Here is a 19063-nt window from a genome sequence, read left to right as displayed (position 1 = left end):
CAGTGCAACTCGGTTATATGTTAAAGGCAAACCTGAAAGACTACAGATATTAGTAAAACTTTTAATAACTATATGAAGGTTTACTTGTTAAGCATGTGTTCACAACCATGTATCACAAGTATTTTGTCTTTAAGGAACAAACTGCAGCTGATTATATATGTTTATATAAAACACTATGTTGCTATGTAACCAAAAGAACCTTAATTTACAAACTATTTAATAACCTGATTAATTCATTACCACTTGATTGCACAATTGCAGCCAAGCTTTCTTTAGGTACAAAGACATAAAGGTTTTTCCTTACCACACCATCCCAGGGTTAAAGTGAATGTGTTGCGGAGGCGGACAGATTGTCTGTGACAAATGAAAAAAAAAGAAGAGGACGCTTAGGACGAGTTGAGGACTAAAGCCGTGTGTTCGTCCTTCCTTGTCGCGTACGGACTGATGGGCCGGAGCTGGAGAGCCGCTGCCTGCAGGACCGGTCCTCTGAGCGCCGCGGGAACCTTTTGACCATCGCAGCGCAGCTGGGACAGAGCAGGCAGGCGGAGGGGGAGGAACGAAAAGTTTCCCCTGCTGGAGACTCCGGAGGAGATCCCAACATGATTTATAATAAAGAGCAGGCTCTGCTGGCGGGGACGGCCCACAGAAAACCGGTGGGCCTGCGCATATCCTGACGACGCACTTTGGATCTCGGAGCTTTAACTAGCGGCCAAATTATGAAAGGAAACTGAAAATAAATCCCTAAAAATAAATGTGATTGTTGCCTTTGTGTAAGACTGTGTGTAAGTTTGTAAGTTAGTCCAGCTCTGACATTCAGGTTTCATGAAGACAAAACACTGCTAATCTCATTTTAAGTGTGTGGAAATTTATTGGAGGCCAATTACTAGTGTGAAACACGTGTGTGTTACAGTCAACTTCACTACTGAGCATCGTTAGATCATCTGTGCCACTTATGTGTTAGGGAGGTAGCTACTGTTACAAGGGAAACCTAAACACAGCAAGCAGCAGGAAACAGCCAGTGCCGATCCTAGACTGCGTGGGGCCCCGGGCTGAAAAGCTTATAATAGCCCCCCTAACTCACTGTGCAACGTCTGCCTGACTGTCCTAAGTAACAGTCATTTAAAATATTAAAACTATACACTTATTAAGTCATGGTGATTGTGTGCATTACTGTCTACTGTTTATTGCTACCAACATTTTTGCCGCTGTTTCTTAAGAAACCATTCAATTATAACATTGTTACTTTTTACTGGTCGTGTACAAATTAAAGCAAGACTTAATAATTTGCAAGTTTAGCTAGTTTTAGGACCAGAGATCAATACGCTCTGCTCTGTCCAATCCTGGTCTGCCTAACTGCTCTGATATTCTCACTTAACTTCCACTTCCTCCACATTATAGCAAGCTAATTTGAGCATTGTTCTATAATATTCTTACATGCGCTTGTAGGTACTGTGAGTGTGTGTGTGTGTGTGTGTGTATGTGTGTTTAAACTTTGGACAAAGTTCTTATTTAACTAATTGTAGTAAATAGTCATATAAACAGAGTTACAGTTCTGCTGCACGGTTTTATATTTTCTTTAAAGCAATGTTGTCAGGCCTCGCAGTGAACCTTAGCTGCCGTCCACTGCTGTGATTTTAAGGGTCCTGCAGGTACCTCTTAAACTAAAGCCTGTGACCTCGGCTGAACATAGACTTGCACTCACATCATAACTCACGCTGCTCTCTGTCTCCTGCCAGTTGCAGCCCATGCATGACACAAGGCCATAGGCTATCGCAACTGCACACAAAAGATCAAGTTTTCTACAAATACAGGCCTGTTTCTAATTACCTGTTTGATTCCATGCTGAGCCTGACTCCCGGGGGGGAATAATGATGCATGCCATTCAAGTAAGAATGTCTCTACACTTGCATGTGGCAAAAGAATGATCCGTCTTCAGTCAATTTAATATATTTCCACTTTTTATAGGGAGCATGACACTGTGACAGCCAATTGTATAAGACTAAATAACTTTATGACTTCAAACAAATCTCGTGCCTCATGTTCACAACTCCCATTTCTTTATTGGAAGCAGCCTGCTTGGAGGGGAATAGTAAATTGGGCCCCCACACCTCACCTTAAGAGGACATGAGTTCAAAGAGCATAGGGAGTGTAAGTGTGGTTTGTAATAAAATGTGGCATGCTGCAGGTTTGGATGGGCTCACTCATCATGTAGGAGCACAGTGACCTAATCACCAGTTTGGACCCCTCCCAGCAGTCTACATAAAGGTTCTAATAAGGACTTGTCATAGCCTGGGGTTAAGTGGTTGCCAGTGATGTGATAAACACATCAGCTCTGATTGCAGATAAGGCTGATGCCAGGGGAGTGGGCTGGCTTTCAACTAAAGATGAGAGATTAGGTATAACAAAAGAGAAGGCTCACATTCAGATTGGGTCAGTGGAAGGACATGTCAAAACTTGCTTGTAAGCTACATTTGTTTTTTTTTTTAAATCTACTGTACTGGGTGCCAGCTGTCTTATTTTTCCACGCATAAAAATAGTCTCGGTCCGACAGCACAGCTCCCTCGAGTTAACTGCAGTTTTGTCTGAAGTCTCACAAATGACACAAGATCAGAGAGGGGTTGCCATGGTGTAGTGAACAATCTTGGTTTTGCATACATATAACAGGATCAGGCTCAGCCCCACTATAAAACGCTGAGTGGAACTCAACAACGCATGGGTGAGATTTGTGGAATCCCAGTGTGATCTCTAGGGAAAGACATCAGACACAGACAACGCTTTGAAATAGCTGAGAAGGCCTCAGGGAGTCAGCTTTCGTGTACAGGGTCACCAGGGAGCATCTCACTGGTCTCTCTCTAGAATGATTTGTTGAAGTGAGGCTTCAGTTAATCATGCTATCATTTTTTAAACTATGTCTGGGGCCTTTTTTGAGTGCCACGTTTAATACCATACAACACGCAAGCCACAAATACTAGTATGAAGATTGCTATGGAGTCAGTTCACCACAGTGAAAAATTAAAAAATCTTCATAGAACTTTTGTCTCCACCTTTGGCCTGAAATTCAGAATATTCTCAGTGTTTTCTCCAAAACAGCTTGAGGTTAAGTTGGAATAACTTTGTCTCTTAAATAAAAGTTCTGAAGGTAAACAAGCTGCATAATAGCTGCACATATGTGTTAACAGGCAATAGAACACCAACATATTAATGTGCTGTCAGAGAATGTTTTATCAAAAAGCATTCAGAGGTTTTGTCAGGAGGTTGTTATATCATGTCAAACATATTGCATCAATAAAAAACTAAAATAAAAAGTCATCTTTTAAAATAGTCAGAATTCGAACGGTTTAAATTGCAGAATCGATGCACCCTGGCATTTCTACAAATCTCTCTAAAGATATTTCCTCATTTACCGTTTTAATGATGGAGCTGAAGAGCTCTGTTTTAACAGTCAGAGTATTATCGTGTCATTGTATTGTGCTTATCGACCAATAGTTAGAGTTCGCCAGGTCACCTACTACCTACTGGCGTAGTTATTATGGCTTAAGCTGCTTGATGTTGCAAGCGCAGTAAATATTAAAGACAGCACAGTTTAATTTTTTGACTTGATTTATATTTTCCAAGTCTTTGTAGGGAGGCGGTCAGAGTGGATGGGTAGGTGACAAAATGTTCTTTAGCAAATATTAATAATATCAGTCTTTATTTATAGAGCACTTTTCTAAACATGCATTGCAACGTGTTTAACACAAGCATAGACCAAGTTACAACTTTTAAAGAATAAAACTAATGTCAAAACAAAGAAAAATAAATCTAGGGTATGTACAGCAATGACATAAAAATAAAACGCAAAAACTCCATATTAAAATAAAAAGATGAAGTATAGCTCTTTGATAAAAGTATGTTTTAAGAAGTGATTTAAAAATGGATGCTGACTCTGCTGACTTGATTTCTTCAGGTATTTCATATGAAACTAATATAACTTGGGGAGGGGTCATAACTGGCTTTAAAAATCAACAGTACTGGGAGCAAGTTTAAGAAGGCTAAAACAGATATAATGTGGTCACTTCTCCTCTTTTAGTTAAAAATCTCACACCTGAGTTTTGTACAATCTGGAGCTGATTAAAAGAGTTTAACGGTGGGACCAGAAGTTGAGGTGTAAAGAGAGTAAAAAAAGGATCTCAGCATCCAAACTGTGACAGACAAACACAGCTTAGTTTTATCTGCACAACAGTGAAAAAAAGCAACGTGTGTCCAAGAGGAAACATGTATAAAGTAGGGATGTCCTGATACCACTTTTTCCCAGAGTTACAGGTACAAGTACTTACATTTTAGTACTCACCTATATAGAGTAGCATCACAAATACAAAAAGAAAAGAGCTGCCGATGTCAGCCGCAATTATTAAACATTTTTAAAATATTATTGAGAAACATGAGGATGACTGTTAGCAATTAGATCTTAAGACTGTAGCACAGCATAGTTTGCATTTGGCTTTAGGTTTGTTGTTATTAATTATCCTGAAACAACTAAAAACCACACACACAGTACAAGTACAGAACGACAGGATCGGGCAGATTCCCAATACTGGTATTGCATTTGGGACTCTAGTATAAAGAGAATAAAACTGGTCCCAAGAGTGACTCCTGAGGGGCACCGTAATTAAGAGCAGGACGTTATAATGTCTGTCCATTGTCAATGGGACACAGAAGCATCTATTTGGTATGGAATGAACCATTTGATACCATTGTGTCTGAGTTTATTGTTTTTTGCTCTTCGTTTGAAGAAGCTTAGACATAAAAGGTAGCTTGGAGATGGGTTTGTAGTTTCAGGAAATGTGTTTTTGAACAAAGGTTGAACGCAAGCCATTTGCAAATAGGCATTGCACAGAGAGCGGTTAAAACTTAGCAGCAGACAGGGGGCAACAAATTCGATACCACAATAAAACCTAACTGGAATTGCATCAAATAAGTTAATCTAAACTTTTGCATGTGATACTGTTTCGAGCAACTCAGTTAGAAAAAAAGGAGTAAAATCACCTAACCCTAACCTTGTGCCATATATGACATTAAAGATATTGAGATAAGTTGTGACTAACTCTATCACTGAAAAAAACAGTCCACATCACATGGCTGAATGACCAGGAGCGGTCATCAATAAATATCTGGGATTATGGGACTATTAACTCCTTCATAGCCTTATAATGGACTTGGCACCGTGATTTGTTCCATATTTGCTTTGCTTACCTGCATTCAGCATTAAAAATGCACCTTATCCAAGGTTGCTTCCTATATGTACGGGTCTTGGCCCTTCTAATAAGAGGACCAGTGATGGTCTTCTGCGGAGCAGCTGCTTTTAACTCCACACAGAAAGGTTGCAGTCGGTGCTAACCACTCCACCACCATGCTGCCTGAGAAGAACCCTAACCCTCTCATTTGGAGCTAAAACCAAAGTTTTACTTTTCACAGAAAGAATCACAAAAGGCTTCACCATAAAAAATCAAACAAGAAACTTACTATCAAGCAAAAAAAAAAAAAAAAAAAACACATAGCCATGCACACAAACATAAAAAACATTAAACACATTCAAACGGAACCACATTGCAGCATAAAATACTGCATGAAAATGATTGACGGAGCCTGTTTGCATATCTACTGGCCCATAGCTATAGTGGGGATAACAACAGACAAATAACATCTAATAAATGACCCCTTCAGTGATTTTAAACTTCTTTTTTTTCTACTTTGGGTACTACCTGTACACAAATACCATTAAACATCCCTATATTAAAATCTCTCTCGACTTCTAGCAGAAAAATACTTCCAAATGAACCTTTGATGTCATCTTGTTGCTCACACAATGGAGTTTGTAATCATGGTGAACCAGTTTCCCCAGATGACATCAACTGAACTCCTAATGAGGAAAAACTCATCTGGGTGACGTCATCCCGAGGAGTTTTTCAGGTAGAACCGTCAGAGGGAAGTTTAAACACCCTTTAAACAGAGTAGGGGTGGCTGTAGCTCAAGGACCACAGGGTCCTCGGTCCTGGCTATATGTTGAAGTGTCTCTGGGCAAGACGCTGAACTCTTGTGTTGAGTTGGGTTGAGTTCACCAGATGCAAATAACGAGGCACTTAGTGTTATTATTCAGGTACACAACTGAAACAAACCTACACATAATTAGTTAAAATAATCCAGGAATTTAACACAGAAAAGCCTAAAAGTATGTTTCCATTGCAGTCATCCACATGTATCAAACAGTCTGAGAGGAATTTCACAGAACAAATAAATACAAACCATACCTGTAATAGTCTATTACATCTAATACATGTCTGCTTCATTATGTAACTAATCAGCTTTTCAAGGTCATTTACAATAAGCGCTTTGATGTGTTTTGCCCATGCAAGTCTTAAAATAAAGCCAATTAAATGAGCTCATCTATAGCATGTGTTTGTATCCCTTCACTGACTTTTACTACAGTATTTTCTTGCTTTGTTTGTAGTTTGACTGTTTAGTAGAAACAGATCTACTGTGAGAACAACACACAGAAAACAGGATGGGCTGGGACCCATTAGTCACCTAATACAGCATAAAACATACCACCTCCATGTGCTACACAGTTCACACACAGGTCACCATTAATTATCATGCAAATGTATCACAACAGTGTCTTTTTTTTTTTTAAATAGAAAAAAATGTTAGGTTGTAGGATTATAATTCAGTGCACATCTCTGCATATGTGATGAATTCTGGTTTGTCCTTGAATTACTTTTTTTTAACCGTAGGAGGAAATAAGCTACACTGAGACATAGTGAGATTACATTTCTGGCATGTGCTGTTGCGAGCTAAAAAACTTTGGTGAATAAATGCATGAAATGAGTCCCAGACTAACTATGTTCAGACGGCAGTGTGTATTGTAATTATAAGTAGAATGTTTTAGGAACATTTTTTGCCATCACTGACTGACTTGGAAGCTAAAAGTTTGGAAATATCTGCCTCTCTGCAATACAGTTTGTACAGCATGTTACAATTAACTTCTGGCATCAGCTCAACTGCAAATTCTTATTTCCTGCCGAACACTGACAGTCAACAGACTGTATTTCCTTTGTAGTTAATGATTTACAGAAGATACCTGGTTAAAGCATCAGCACACCATCCCTGATTGATTTTGCAAAAGCACAGAAACATTCCTACCTTTAGAAAAAGAGAACATGCTACATATAGGTCCAGTCTACTGCTTCATAAGCTAAAAGGGGAGAGACCTTCACTCAGTCTCAGTCTTGCTGGGTTATCTGAAGGATACAGGAGAACATAAATGAATTGTGAAGAGAGAGGGGAAATGGGTGGTGTTGCAGTCTGGAATCTCCATTAGCCCAGCATTGTAGGCGACAGAGTGGAGCTGCCCTGTGACACCGATTCCCTTGTGGTTAGAGTACTAGCTCAAGGGCCCTTTTATTTGCAAATTTAAAGAATATTCTCCTTTATAACAATTATATGTCCTGAATCAAGACCTTAATAGACTAGAATTTACACCTATAAACCAATGTTAAATGACATAGAACACGGCACCTTTCTAGCCATCTCATTTCCAGGGCCTCAAAAAGCAAAGCTTTGTCGAGTCCCTCCAGCATCTCATCCCAGCCTGTTGGGATGAGATGACTGTTTGCGTCAGTGATCGATGCTTGGAGCTTTCAGCGTAATCGAAACCCTGACGCTTCAACATTTGACACCTGAAGCAATGAAAAATGAAAAAGGCTCAACAAGGCTCGGCTGGGACGTTGTGTGCCTTAATGATGATCGTAACAAAATGTGGTGGACATGGTTACTCTAGTAAGAAAGTAACGTGTGCCATTGTCACTCTTTGTAGCATTTTGTTTTTATGTAATTTAGGTTCTAACTCTAAGCTTTCCCTGAAGTTGTTTTCCCTAACCCTAAGAGTTTTTGTGTGTGACCCTAAGAGTTTTTGTGTGTAACCCTAAGAGTTTTTGTGTGTGACCCTAAGAGTTTTTGTGTGTGACCCTAACAGTTTTTGTGTGTAACCCTAACAGTTTTTGTGTGTAACCCTAACAGTTTTTGTGTGTAACCCTAACAGTTTTTGTGTGTGACCCTAACAGTTTTTGTGTGTAACCCTAACAGTTTTTGTGTGTAACCCTAACAGTTTTTGTGTGTAACCCTAACAGTTTTTGTGTGTAACCCTAACAGTTTTTGTGTGTAACCCTAACAGTTTTTGTGTGTAACCCTAAGAGTTTTTGTGTGTAACCCTAACAGTTTTTGTGTGTGACCCTAACAGTTTTTGTGTGTAACCCTAACAGTTTTTGTGTGTAACCCTAACAGTTTTTGTGTGTGACCCTAACAGTTTTTGTGTGTAACCCTAACAGTTTTTGTGTGTAACCCTAACAGTTTTTGTGTGTGACCCTAAGAGTTTTTGTGTGTAACCCTAAGAGTTTTTGTGTGTAACCCTAACAGTTTTTGTGTGTAACCCTAACAGTTTTTGTGTGTAACCCTAACAGTTTTTGTGTGTGACCCTAAGAGTTTTTGTGTGTAACCCTAAGAGTTTTTGTGTGTAACCCTAAGAGTTTTTGTGTGTGACCCTAACAGTTTTTGTGTGTGACCCTAAGAGTTTTTGTGTGTGACCCTAACAGTTTTTGTGTGTAACCCTAAGAGTTTTTGTGTGTGACCCTAACAGTTTTTGTGTGTAACCCTAAGAGTTTTTGTGTGTGACCCTAAGAGTTTTTGTGTGTGACCCTAACAGTTTTTGTGTGTAACCCTAAGAGTTTTTGTGTGTAACCCTAAGAGTTTTTGTGTGTAACCCTAAGAGTTTTTGTGTGTGACCCTAACAGTTTTTGTGTGTAACCCTAAGAGTTTTTGTGTGTAACCCTAACAGTTTTTGTGTGTAACCCTAACAGTTTTTGTGTGTAACCCTAACAGTTTTTGTGTGTAACCCTAACAGTTTTTGTGTGTAACCCTAAGAGTTTTTGTGTGTAACCCTAAGAGTTTTTGTGTGTAACCCTAACAGTTTTTGTGTGTAACCCTAACAGTTTTTGTGTGTAACCCTAAGAGTTTTTGTGTGTAACCCTAACAGTTTTTGTGTGTAACCCTAAGAGTTTTTGTGTGTAACCCTAACAGTTTTTGTGTGTAACCCTAAGAGTTTTTGTGTGTAACCCTAAGAGTTTTTGTGTGTGACCCTAACAGTTTTTGTGTGTAACCCTAAGAGTTTTTGTGTGTAACCCTAAGAGTTTTTGTGTGTAACCCTAACAGTTTTTGTGTGTGACCCTAACAGTTTTTGTGTGTAACCCTAAGAGTTTTTGTGTGTAACCCTAAGAGTTTTTGTGTGTGACCCTAACAGTTTTTGTGTGTAACCCTAAGAGTTTTTGTGTGTGACCCTAAGAGTTTTTGTGTGTAACCCTAAGAGTTTTTGTGTGTGACCCTAACAGTTTTTGTGTGTAACCCTAACAGTTTTTGTGTGTAACCCTAAGAGTTTTTGTGTGTGACCCTAACAGTTTTTGTGTGTAACCCTAAGAGTTTTTGTGTGTAACCCTAACAGTTTTTGTGTGTAACCCTAACAGTTTTTGTGTGTGACCCTAACAGTTTTTGTGTGTAACCCTAACAGTTTTTGTGTGTAACCCTAACAGTTTTTGTGTGTGACCCTAAGAGTTTTTGTGTGTAACCCTAAGAGTTTTTGTGTGTAACCCTAACAGTTTTTGTGTGTAACCCTAACAGTTTTTGTGTGTAACCCTAACAGTTTTTGTGTGTGACCCTAAGAGTTTTTGTGTGTAACCCTAAGAGTTTTTGTGTGTAACCCTAAGAGTTTTTGTGTGTAACCCTAACAGTTTTTGTGTGTAACCCTAAGAGTTTTTGTGTGTAACCCTAAGAGTTTTTGTGTGTGACCCTAACAGTTTTTGTGTGTAACCCTAAGAGTTTTTGTGTGTAACCCTAAGAGTTTTTGTGTGTAACCCTAACAGTTTTTGTGTGTGACCCTAACAGTTTTTGTGTGTAACCCTAAGAGTTTTTGTGTGTAACCCTAAGAGTTTTTGTGTGTGACCCTAACAGTTTTTGTGTGTAACCCTAAGAGTTTTTGTGTGTGACCCTAAGAGTTTTTGTGTGTAACCCTAAGAGTTTTTGTGTGTGACCCTAACAGTTTTTGTGTGTAACCCTAACAGTTTTTGTGTGTAACCCTAAGAGTTTTTGTGTGTGACCCTAACAGTTTTTGTGTGTAACCCTAAGAGTTTTTGTGTGTAACCCTAACAGTTTTTGTGTGTAACCCTAACAGTTTTTGTGTGTGACCCTAACAGTTTTTGTGTGTAACCCTAACAGTTTTTGTGTGTAACCCTAACAGTTTTTGTGTGTGACCCTAAGAGTTTTTGTGTGTAACCCTAAGAGTTTTTGTGTGTAACCCTAACAGTTTTTGTGTGTAACCCTAACAGTTTTTGTGTGTAACCCTAACAGTTTTTGTGTGTGACCCTAAGAGTTTTTGTGTGTAACCCTAAGAGTTTTTGTGTGTAACCCTAAGAGTTTTTGTGTGTGGCCCTAACAGTTTTGTCGTCGTTCCCAGTGGCTCCTCCAGAGTATCCAGTAGTAACGCCAAAGGGCACAATTTAACGCCCACCCCAAATTTAAGTGAGCAAAGGTTTTCGAACTTGTGACTAATGGGTGTTTTCTCGTGACCCAGGTGTGTCCTGCGAAATTATAGCTTTAAATGATTACTCTGTTTAAGTTTTTGGGTTTTATCCTAAAATAACATACATGTCTGCAACATTACAAACAACCTCCACTGAGCAGGTGTCTGTCCCAATCCACCATTCTTAGAAAACGTCATGAAGTACAGAGACCATTTTGTACCACAGGATCCAAACAAACCAGGAGCAGCAAAAATCAGAAAGCCAGGTTGAAATTTGCAAAAAAAAAAGTTAAACATAAAAGATGAAGAAACGTGAAAAAAGATTCTGGAAAAAACTTTTATGGAACAATGACACCAAACTAAACTAAACCAATAAGGTGTTAAAGAAAAGATCTGTTATCGTACCAAACGATACGGAGCCATTTTTTAAAGCACAGTGGAGGTAGTGTCACGGTTTGAGGATCTGCAACCAAAAATAATATTTTATTCAATTGAAAACTATCTAGTCCAATATTTTTGCTCATTAAAAGTGTGGATCATCTGATACAAAATGTCTGCTAGTGTGTCAGCTTGTTTTAGCTGCTGTCCATCGCGTGTTATTTGGCAGCGCAGTGTGTTTGGATGGAGAAAAGCGAGCAAAGAGCAGGGCATTGACACACATATGCCCTGACTGCTGCCAGTCAACAGGATGCCTAAAACTTGTGTGTGTTGATTGGAGTTAATAGGTTGTTGTTCACGTCTGTGCAGTAAACAAGGGGGAATTAAGCATTTAGGGCGAGGTTAAACTAACCGACTGGCAGCGTTTAGAAAAGAGTATGAAAATCACTGCTCATTATGATTATGAGGGTAATGTTCATGCATGCAGTTGCAGTTGGGAAGAGAAATCATGTAACTTGTAACCTGCATTATAAGGGAATTGTTATCGTTAACCTTCACTGGAAGTGTGAAGGTCGGCCTAGTAAAAACTGAATTCTCTATACAATCTCTCCTAAATGTAATCTGTGATGATTTTCAATAATTGCATAAACATTGTGTATTCGTTTCACCTGAGTAACACAACGAAAGCCTTGTCTTATCCCAGCTACAAAAGCTCCTTCTACAGAAGTTACACATGCTCCGTAACCTCTCAGTGTAGCGTTGAGCAGGAGCTGAGCTTCACAGTGTCATCGAAATAAAGCCTTCACACATGTAATCTTACAAAACGAGAGGATCACCGCCATCACCACATTATACTAGTTCTTTAATAATAAAAAGCCGATTGTAAAGCGCCAATGACATTTTAGCTAATATTGAGGTCCTGGGCCCTGTGTCAAAGGGTAGTTTGAATGCCTTAAATATTGTAGCTCATATAATTCAATATATTTGTGTTTCATCAGCAAAAACTGACACATAGGATCTGGATATTATACCATGAGAATACCTGGGGCCCAAAGCTCAATTATGCCCTTTGGAAAGTTGCTCTGGCCCTGTTAAAACTAAAGAAATGGTGACCCCCATTTCTAAGAATTGGGGGTTGTACAAGTACCCCCCACTTAGAAATGGGGGGGGTACTTGTACAACCCCAATTCTAAAAAAGTTGGGAGAAAGTGTACATTTTTTATTTTTAGTTTTTTTCCTTTCAGCTTATCCTGTAAGTTCAGGTTCGCCACAGAGGATCATTGTACACATGTTGATTTGGCACAGTTTTTACGCCGGATCACGTTGCTAACGAAACCCTCCCCAATTTCTACCGGGCTTGGACAGGCACTGCACAGCTGGGGAGGGGAATGGGCTGCTAGGGGTTCAGTGTCTTGCCCAGAGACACTTAGACATATAGCTGGGGCCGGGGATCAAACCACTGACCCTGTGGTCCGTGGATGACTGCCTTTGACAACTGAAGAAGTGTAAATGTAAATACAAATAAAATGCAATGATTTGCAAATCTCTTTAACCCATATTCTATTCACAATAGAACATTAAACAATATATCAGATGTTGAAACTGAGACATTTTACCATTTAATAAAAAAAATATGAGCTCATTTTGTATTTGATGACAGCGACATTTGGTGAAAGGTCTGGACTGCAGGCAGGTCAGTTCAGCACCTGGAGTCTTCACCTGCGAAGCCATGTAGTTGTGATGGATGCAGTATGTGGTTTAGCATTGTCTTGCTGTAAAACCTCTTTGTACTTTTCAGCATTGATGGTGTCTTTCCAGATGTGGAAGCTGCTCACATCCATAGGCACTAATAGGCTAATACATTTACATTTTGCCTCAGATCATTTTAAAGGAAATTTGGTGCAGAGAACAGGGCAGCGTTTCTGGATTTTGTTCATATTTAAACACAATCCATGTCCAGTTCTGACCTTCGGCCTTGTCCCTTGAGCACAGAGATTCCTCCTGATTCTCTGAATCTTTTGATAATATCATATACTGTAGATGTTGGGATCTATAAAGTCTTTGCAATTTTATGTTGAGGAAATTTCTGTTTAAAATTGTTTCACCATTTTTAGACACAGTTTGTCACAGATTGGTGAACCTCTGCCCATCTATACAATCGAGAGGCTCCGCTTCAGTGAAAGGCTCCTTTTATACCCAGTCGTGTTACTGACCTTTTACCAATGAATCTAATTAGTTTTACAATTCTCCTCCATTTGTTTTTGATTTGCAGCAATTACTTTTCCAGCCTTTTGTTGCCCCTCTTCCTACTTTTTTGAGATGTGTTTCTGCCATCAAATTTAATTCACTGCATTCATTGAATCATTGCATTCTTTTTTCATTTATTTTTCCACATTCCTCCAAGTTTTTATAGCCGCTTATATTTTGAAGTCAAGCACTATAGTGTAAAAGAAGTTTTCATTAGCTGAAAAGCAAAAGGCAGAAAAACGTTTATTCACCTTTTATTCAAAACTTTATTCCACGTGTATCCTAACAAAACAAACAAACAAAAAAAGGTTTCTGTATATTGAGTTATTGTTTTTGCTGAATGCAACTATTCACACCCATTCAGTTAATCAGCTTCTGATTTCATGAAATATGCATGCGGTACCAGCAGGCTCTCGGTGGGGAGCTTTGGTTTCCAGGGGATGTTGCTCGGTATGGAGGAGACATCCAAATTATGCATTGCTTCAAATTGGCTCCCTGTGTCTCCAGCCCTCTACACTGCGGCAAAATCACAGTCATAGCATTACCAAGTCCAAAAGTTTCAGGCTATGAAATTCTGACAGCAAGAGCTGCACATTATCTCAAATGTTCCTTCACCTTTTTAGCCCCCGTGGTTAGACAGACTGGCTACTGCAGGGCTGATTCAACTCCCCTCGTGTTCACTGCAAGACGCATTCGTCTCCTCACCTGTGAACGGGCCTACATGGGAAACGAACAGCTATGACCTTTGTTGTCACCTCCCTTTTGTTTTGATGTAAAGTTAAGCCAGTGGACAAGCCAACCTTTAACCATGAAAAACAAAACCAACACCTGCAGTACAGTCCACTGCTCCTTCTCTCAGCGGGAAAAAACAACATTTCTTCAATGAGGAACGGTTCAACATGTCATAAGACTCCAACCTTTACCTTGAATTAACAGAGACATCAGTTAAAAGATGTTGCTTTTGGATCTGCTCTGCAAATATCACATATTATCCTGCTTGCTTTGGAAAATTCCTCCACACTGCTTTCGAAATCTTCATCCTGCTATTTTAATTTTTGTCCAGACAACACAATAGACAGTATTGAGTAGTTGATTTAGGAATAGGCCAGTAAAGCCATTATGTTATCTTGTACTGAAAACAAAACTTAAAGAGAACCAATTTATTTAAAAAAAAAAAAAACATTTGTTGTTGCACGTGTATTTTTTTCCTCTGTCATTTCATTATAACAGATATTCAGATGAGGAACCCTTGAACTCTGCAAATGTCAACCCAATCAGCAGCTGAATGGCGACAGTGCACCATTGTTTTATGCAGCTCTGAATGCCATTTAAAAAAAAAAAAAAAAAACCTGTGCCTGTGTAGAAAAATAGGACAAAGGATCTCTTCCCATATGGACAGCAGATCCACAGGATTTGGCCTGGAGCACTACACTTCCATCTGTCACACAATAGGAACTACTGGGAGAAACACTAACATATCCTCTTAAAGCTGCATGTTAGTACAGCAGCATTTGATGTTGCATCGGTTTGTTAGACGCAGAAAGTATTTATTTGACATCCTGCACATTCCTTTGTGTCAAACTGTATTTTTATGAAAACTAGCATAATTTTCTATTCAACATCTTACAAGGAAACCCAGTGGGCCAGATCAGTTCTGCCTGACTGGTCCTACGGGCCACTCTAGGTGTTGGGCTTAATGATGAGTGCTGCCCTGTGTCATCCCTGAGGGATAGAAACAATGTGAGGCCTGCACAATAACATCTTCCTCATTGTGCTGATTTGTTATGCTAGAAGCAGATCTGTTACATCATGTGTCCACAGGCAGCCACATTGGATGTCTTCAGCTCTGGAACAGGAACCTGCTTCCTTCTCTAAATGGACATTTTTGTTGTTTTAGCAGTAGAAGTACAGAGTTTAGTGATGATTTTAGATAAATAAGCAACTTAGCATCCAACATAGTCAACTAATGACAATTATCACAATTATTTTGGATGATTTCTTGGCTAAATTAAAGGTCTGTTCATCAAATACACATGCTTTTCTACAAATTGCAAATTCAAACATGCCTAGGAACATGGAAGTCACCACTTCACACTATGACACTTTTTGATTGTTTGAGATATGAGGGTACTAACTGTTGCAGTTCTGCAAGTAGAATATTTGCCTCGGTCGTCCTGGAGATTCTCCTTTTCATGATGCTCCATAGGAGAAGATCTGGACTGAAGGCAGGTCAGTCAAGCAGTTTGTGTCTATGAAGCCAGGCTAATATAGCATTAGCAGGATGAGGCCTGGCCTTGTCCTGCTGAGATATCCACCGACTTCCTGGGAGAAAGTGTTGCTTTGATTTTGGCATATGTCTCTCTAAAATCCTAATATATAAGTTTGGGTTGATTGTACAATTACACATATGTCATTTACCCAACGGTGGTGGCCACTTTGAATTCATTCGTCTTATGGATCTTACAAATTGAAATATATATTTATTTTGTGTTACCTTTCCTTATCATTGGAGTAATACAGAAGTAAAAATCAGGAGATCATGAGATTCACACCTTGGCCAAATATGAGCAGATTGTGATCATATTGCTAAAGTATGATTGGTGCAAACATTTGATTTCTAAGTGAAACTGGGCTACTTCAAACCAGGTACAAGAACATAGACAAAACAGACAAAACAGTCATTCATGTGATGTAACTGAAATGTTGAAAGTTCTGACAAAGTATTTTTGTGTTTACATAAGAGGCCATCACTCATCATAAGAGGTTGCTTAAGAAATTAGGCAAGAAATTGGATTTTCACAGCACTGAAATACAACAATGGAGACAACAGCATTTTGTCTCTCCAGGAAAAATGTGACTCCAGAAAAGCTAGACGGACCTGAACGTGATCAGATTTCCTTGGGACTATTAAAAAAGTTCCAATTTGGCACTTGGAAACACGACTTAGAATCAGTACACGTGTGTGTGTGTATACAAAAGCACACATTCACAGGAACACATAACATGTTAAATGTGTAAAGACAGGGTTACATCTGGGCTTTGTACCGTTGGCCCTCAGTTGCTGTGAGTGTTCTACATGTCCTCCGAGTGGGAGGCAAGAGCCCAAGGCAAAGTGCCAACCATGTGTTACATGATGAGGAAAGCTTTGTATATACGTCAGTCTCGTCTGGCAGGGGCAACTTGGCACGACTGAGCATGTGGGACAATTTTAAACTGTATGGATTAGCTGTAAAACCTTACAAATTGCAGTGTACGTTTGTACAAAGAATCACTCAATAAAATGTAAGAGTAAAATGATCTGATCTTGTTAAATACAAGGTCTTTGAAACAGACAGGAAACCAGCCAACCAAAGTCTCGACTTCAGTTTCGGTTTCAGCACTACATTATATAGCAGCCCTTCCCAAGGCCTAACGTCTTAACGAAACTACTCCTACTGGGAACGAGCTGAGGTTTAGATTTAAATGTCACTGATAAGTGTATAGTACCTAAAGCTACAACATGAAATATTCTACAATATTTAATTTAATGTTAAAAGGTGCAGTGGAGTCCACGTGTGACACAGACTCATTCAACAGCACTGCAGCAGAGATATTTGGTTTTAAACATTTTGGAGTGAGACTCAGCCTTTTGACCAGTCAGAGAACAGCAATTCCTGTTGAAGTTTCTTTGAGGAAGACACTGAACCCCAACTTAGTTGCTCCCGGTGAGTGTTGCAGTTCTCCCATTGGTGAGTGTGTGTGTGTGATTGTGAGTGCAGTGTGAGAGGCAGTGTAAAGCTCTTTGAGTACCAATAGGTAGAAAAGTGCTATATAAATTATGTGCAGATCATTTACTTGGCTGTAATAATGTGATGGCAGAAGAAGCAGGATGCTTGTGAAAGTAATTTAAACCCTGTCTTCCTTCTCTGCTCTGCACTCATGGCCAAATAGTTGAGCATGTCGGACTCTCAGATATGGACTATTAGGAAAATTGTCTCACAATTCCACCATTATAACTCTAACCTTTGTGGGTAGGGAATAAGTTCAACTAGCTCTTTGTTTTATACCTTTTTAAAGCCTTTGTCACCACTGGGTCCCAGTGGCAGAGTAGCCCACATGTCCCACCGAAAACTGTTCGGAGAGCTAATTGGTTTGGAGCAAAGTGAAATTAATCTGCACAGGTCCGGCTATGATATGACACAATATGATCTGAGATGATACAACGTTTTGCATAGTTTTTTGCATTTTGCATCAGTTCTTTGTTAATTCTGATGTGCTGGCTCTTTGATAGTGTCAGTGGATTATTTTTCTTTCCTCAGAGAGGATACCAAGGCAGTTGGTGCAGAAATTAAGCATTCATGCCTGGACGCCATCTGGCCCTGACCCTGTTTCAGCTGGCAGCCAGTGTCTTTGAGTGCGTAGGGAAGAGCAATAAGGGTGCTGAAAGGTTACATCTTTTGGGGGTTTCTTGAGTTGATTTGATTGGGTAATGTGTGCCAAAAAATGATGTAGAAGTTAAAAATGCATTGCAAACAAAATTTAAACAAGTAAATCTGATCAGAAGAAACATTCTCTAAATGTCCAAATTAAAATGATCTGATTCTTTTCCTCAAATCATCTCTGGAACTAGTTGTGGTTGTGGCAGTGGAACCACCTTGTGGCATTTTCCCAGGATTTATCTTATGGGATCCAGAGCCCTGGTGAGGCCCATGGGAGTGGATGCTGTGGGCTGTCTGCAGGATTTCACTGAAAACAAAGCTAACACCATCTGCCCCAGCAGCTAATCAGTGTTCCAAAACTTCCTGCAGTCTGTAGACTTAGTGCTTTCCCGCATTTTTTTTTTTTTCATTTTTTTGGGGGGTTAGTTGAAAGAAGAGACATACAGGAAGTGTGTTGCTTTTTCCCCTTGTACAAGGTGCTATTGTCCCTACAGAAGTGCATTTGTAGCTGATGACAACCGCTTCAGCTTTAGCATGAAAGTGCAAAGGCAATCTGCAACTCTTTATCAGGGTGAAGCTTTCTAGATGTTTACCTTCTCTATTTCTTCTGTGGTAGGGGGAGTTGTAATGAGCCAGGGGAGTAATGAAGATACAATGGGAAGTCAACACACTTAAGAGAATGTGCAACAAAATGACAAAAAAGCTTAAAACATTCATTTTCAACACAAAAGTGGATATGCAGGCATCAGCATTGACTTTGATAACATTTGTTAGTCCCTGACTGTCCCTTTCTTCTCGCCATATAAGGTAGTTTTTTTTAAAGATGGCAGCAACAGCAGGGGGCATGTGCTGCTTTCATGGTTTCCCCGCAGAGACAGTTGGACAGCTGAATCAGGATCACACCAATTCTACTGTTAAGTCCTTTCTTCATTCTCATATGGGAGGGTATGCAAATGAAGATTAATGTTAATGCATAAATTCACAGAACAGCAGAGGTGGCACTTTGATTCCTTAACAATGCTACACATAGTTTTTCTTCATGAATTTGTTGATGTACAATCAGTAATGAGTGACAGACCTATTGACCTACTGATTGACAGTGGCCTCGATCAGCTTTTTCTTGCAATGTGTTCAGCTTTCAAGCTCATTATCTACTGTTTGTTGGTTCAGGTTGCAGTGGCAGCCGGTTTAGGATGGTGGTCCAGGTGCACCACTCCCCCAGATTCTTCTGGGTGATTTAGTAGCATTCCCTGGCAGGATGACTTACATAATTGTTTTTGTGCTACAGATTGGACCTTGAACGAAACAGTGTTGAGTCAGGAAAAGGTTATATTTTGGCATTTTGTATGTTCTGGAAGGTTCATCATGTCGTGTTGTCCCAGCTCAGAGGGGCATCGATCAGAAAACACTTGTTCAG

At 39.5% G+C, this 19063-nt stretch overlaps 1 protein-coding gene across 3 annotated transcripts in view; it reads right to left on the bottom strand.

The window, feature by feature from the left end:
- The window catches only part of fbln2 (fibulin 2), a 73573-nt gene extending 66302 nt beyond the window's left edge, over positions 1–7271 (bottom strand). The window contains exon 1 of one of the 3 annotated variants that reach the window (XM_067505231.1): positions 7180–7271. The gene's annotated coding sequence lies outside the window, so the exon portion shown is untranslated. Of the gene's footprint in view, positions 1–304; positions 659–7179 lie in introns of those variants that run through there. The other 2 variants (XM_067505232.1, XM_067505230.1) reach the window with 2 other exon arrangements.
- Positions 7272–19063: the final 11792 nt, after the last annotated feature.

Source organism: Channa argus, chromosome 5, assembly GCF_033026475.1.
Source record: "Channa argus isolate prfri chromosome 5, Channa argus male v1.0, whole genome shotgun sequence".
Lineage (NCBI taxonomy): Eukaryota > Metazoa > Chordata > Actinopteri > Anabantiformes > Channidae > Channa > Channa argus.
The sequence above is the reverse complement of the archived record's forward strand: the minus strand, read 5'-3'. Positions and strand labels throughout refer to the sequence as shown.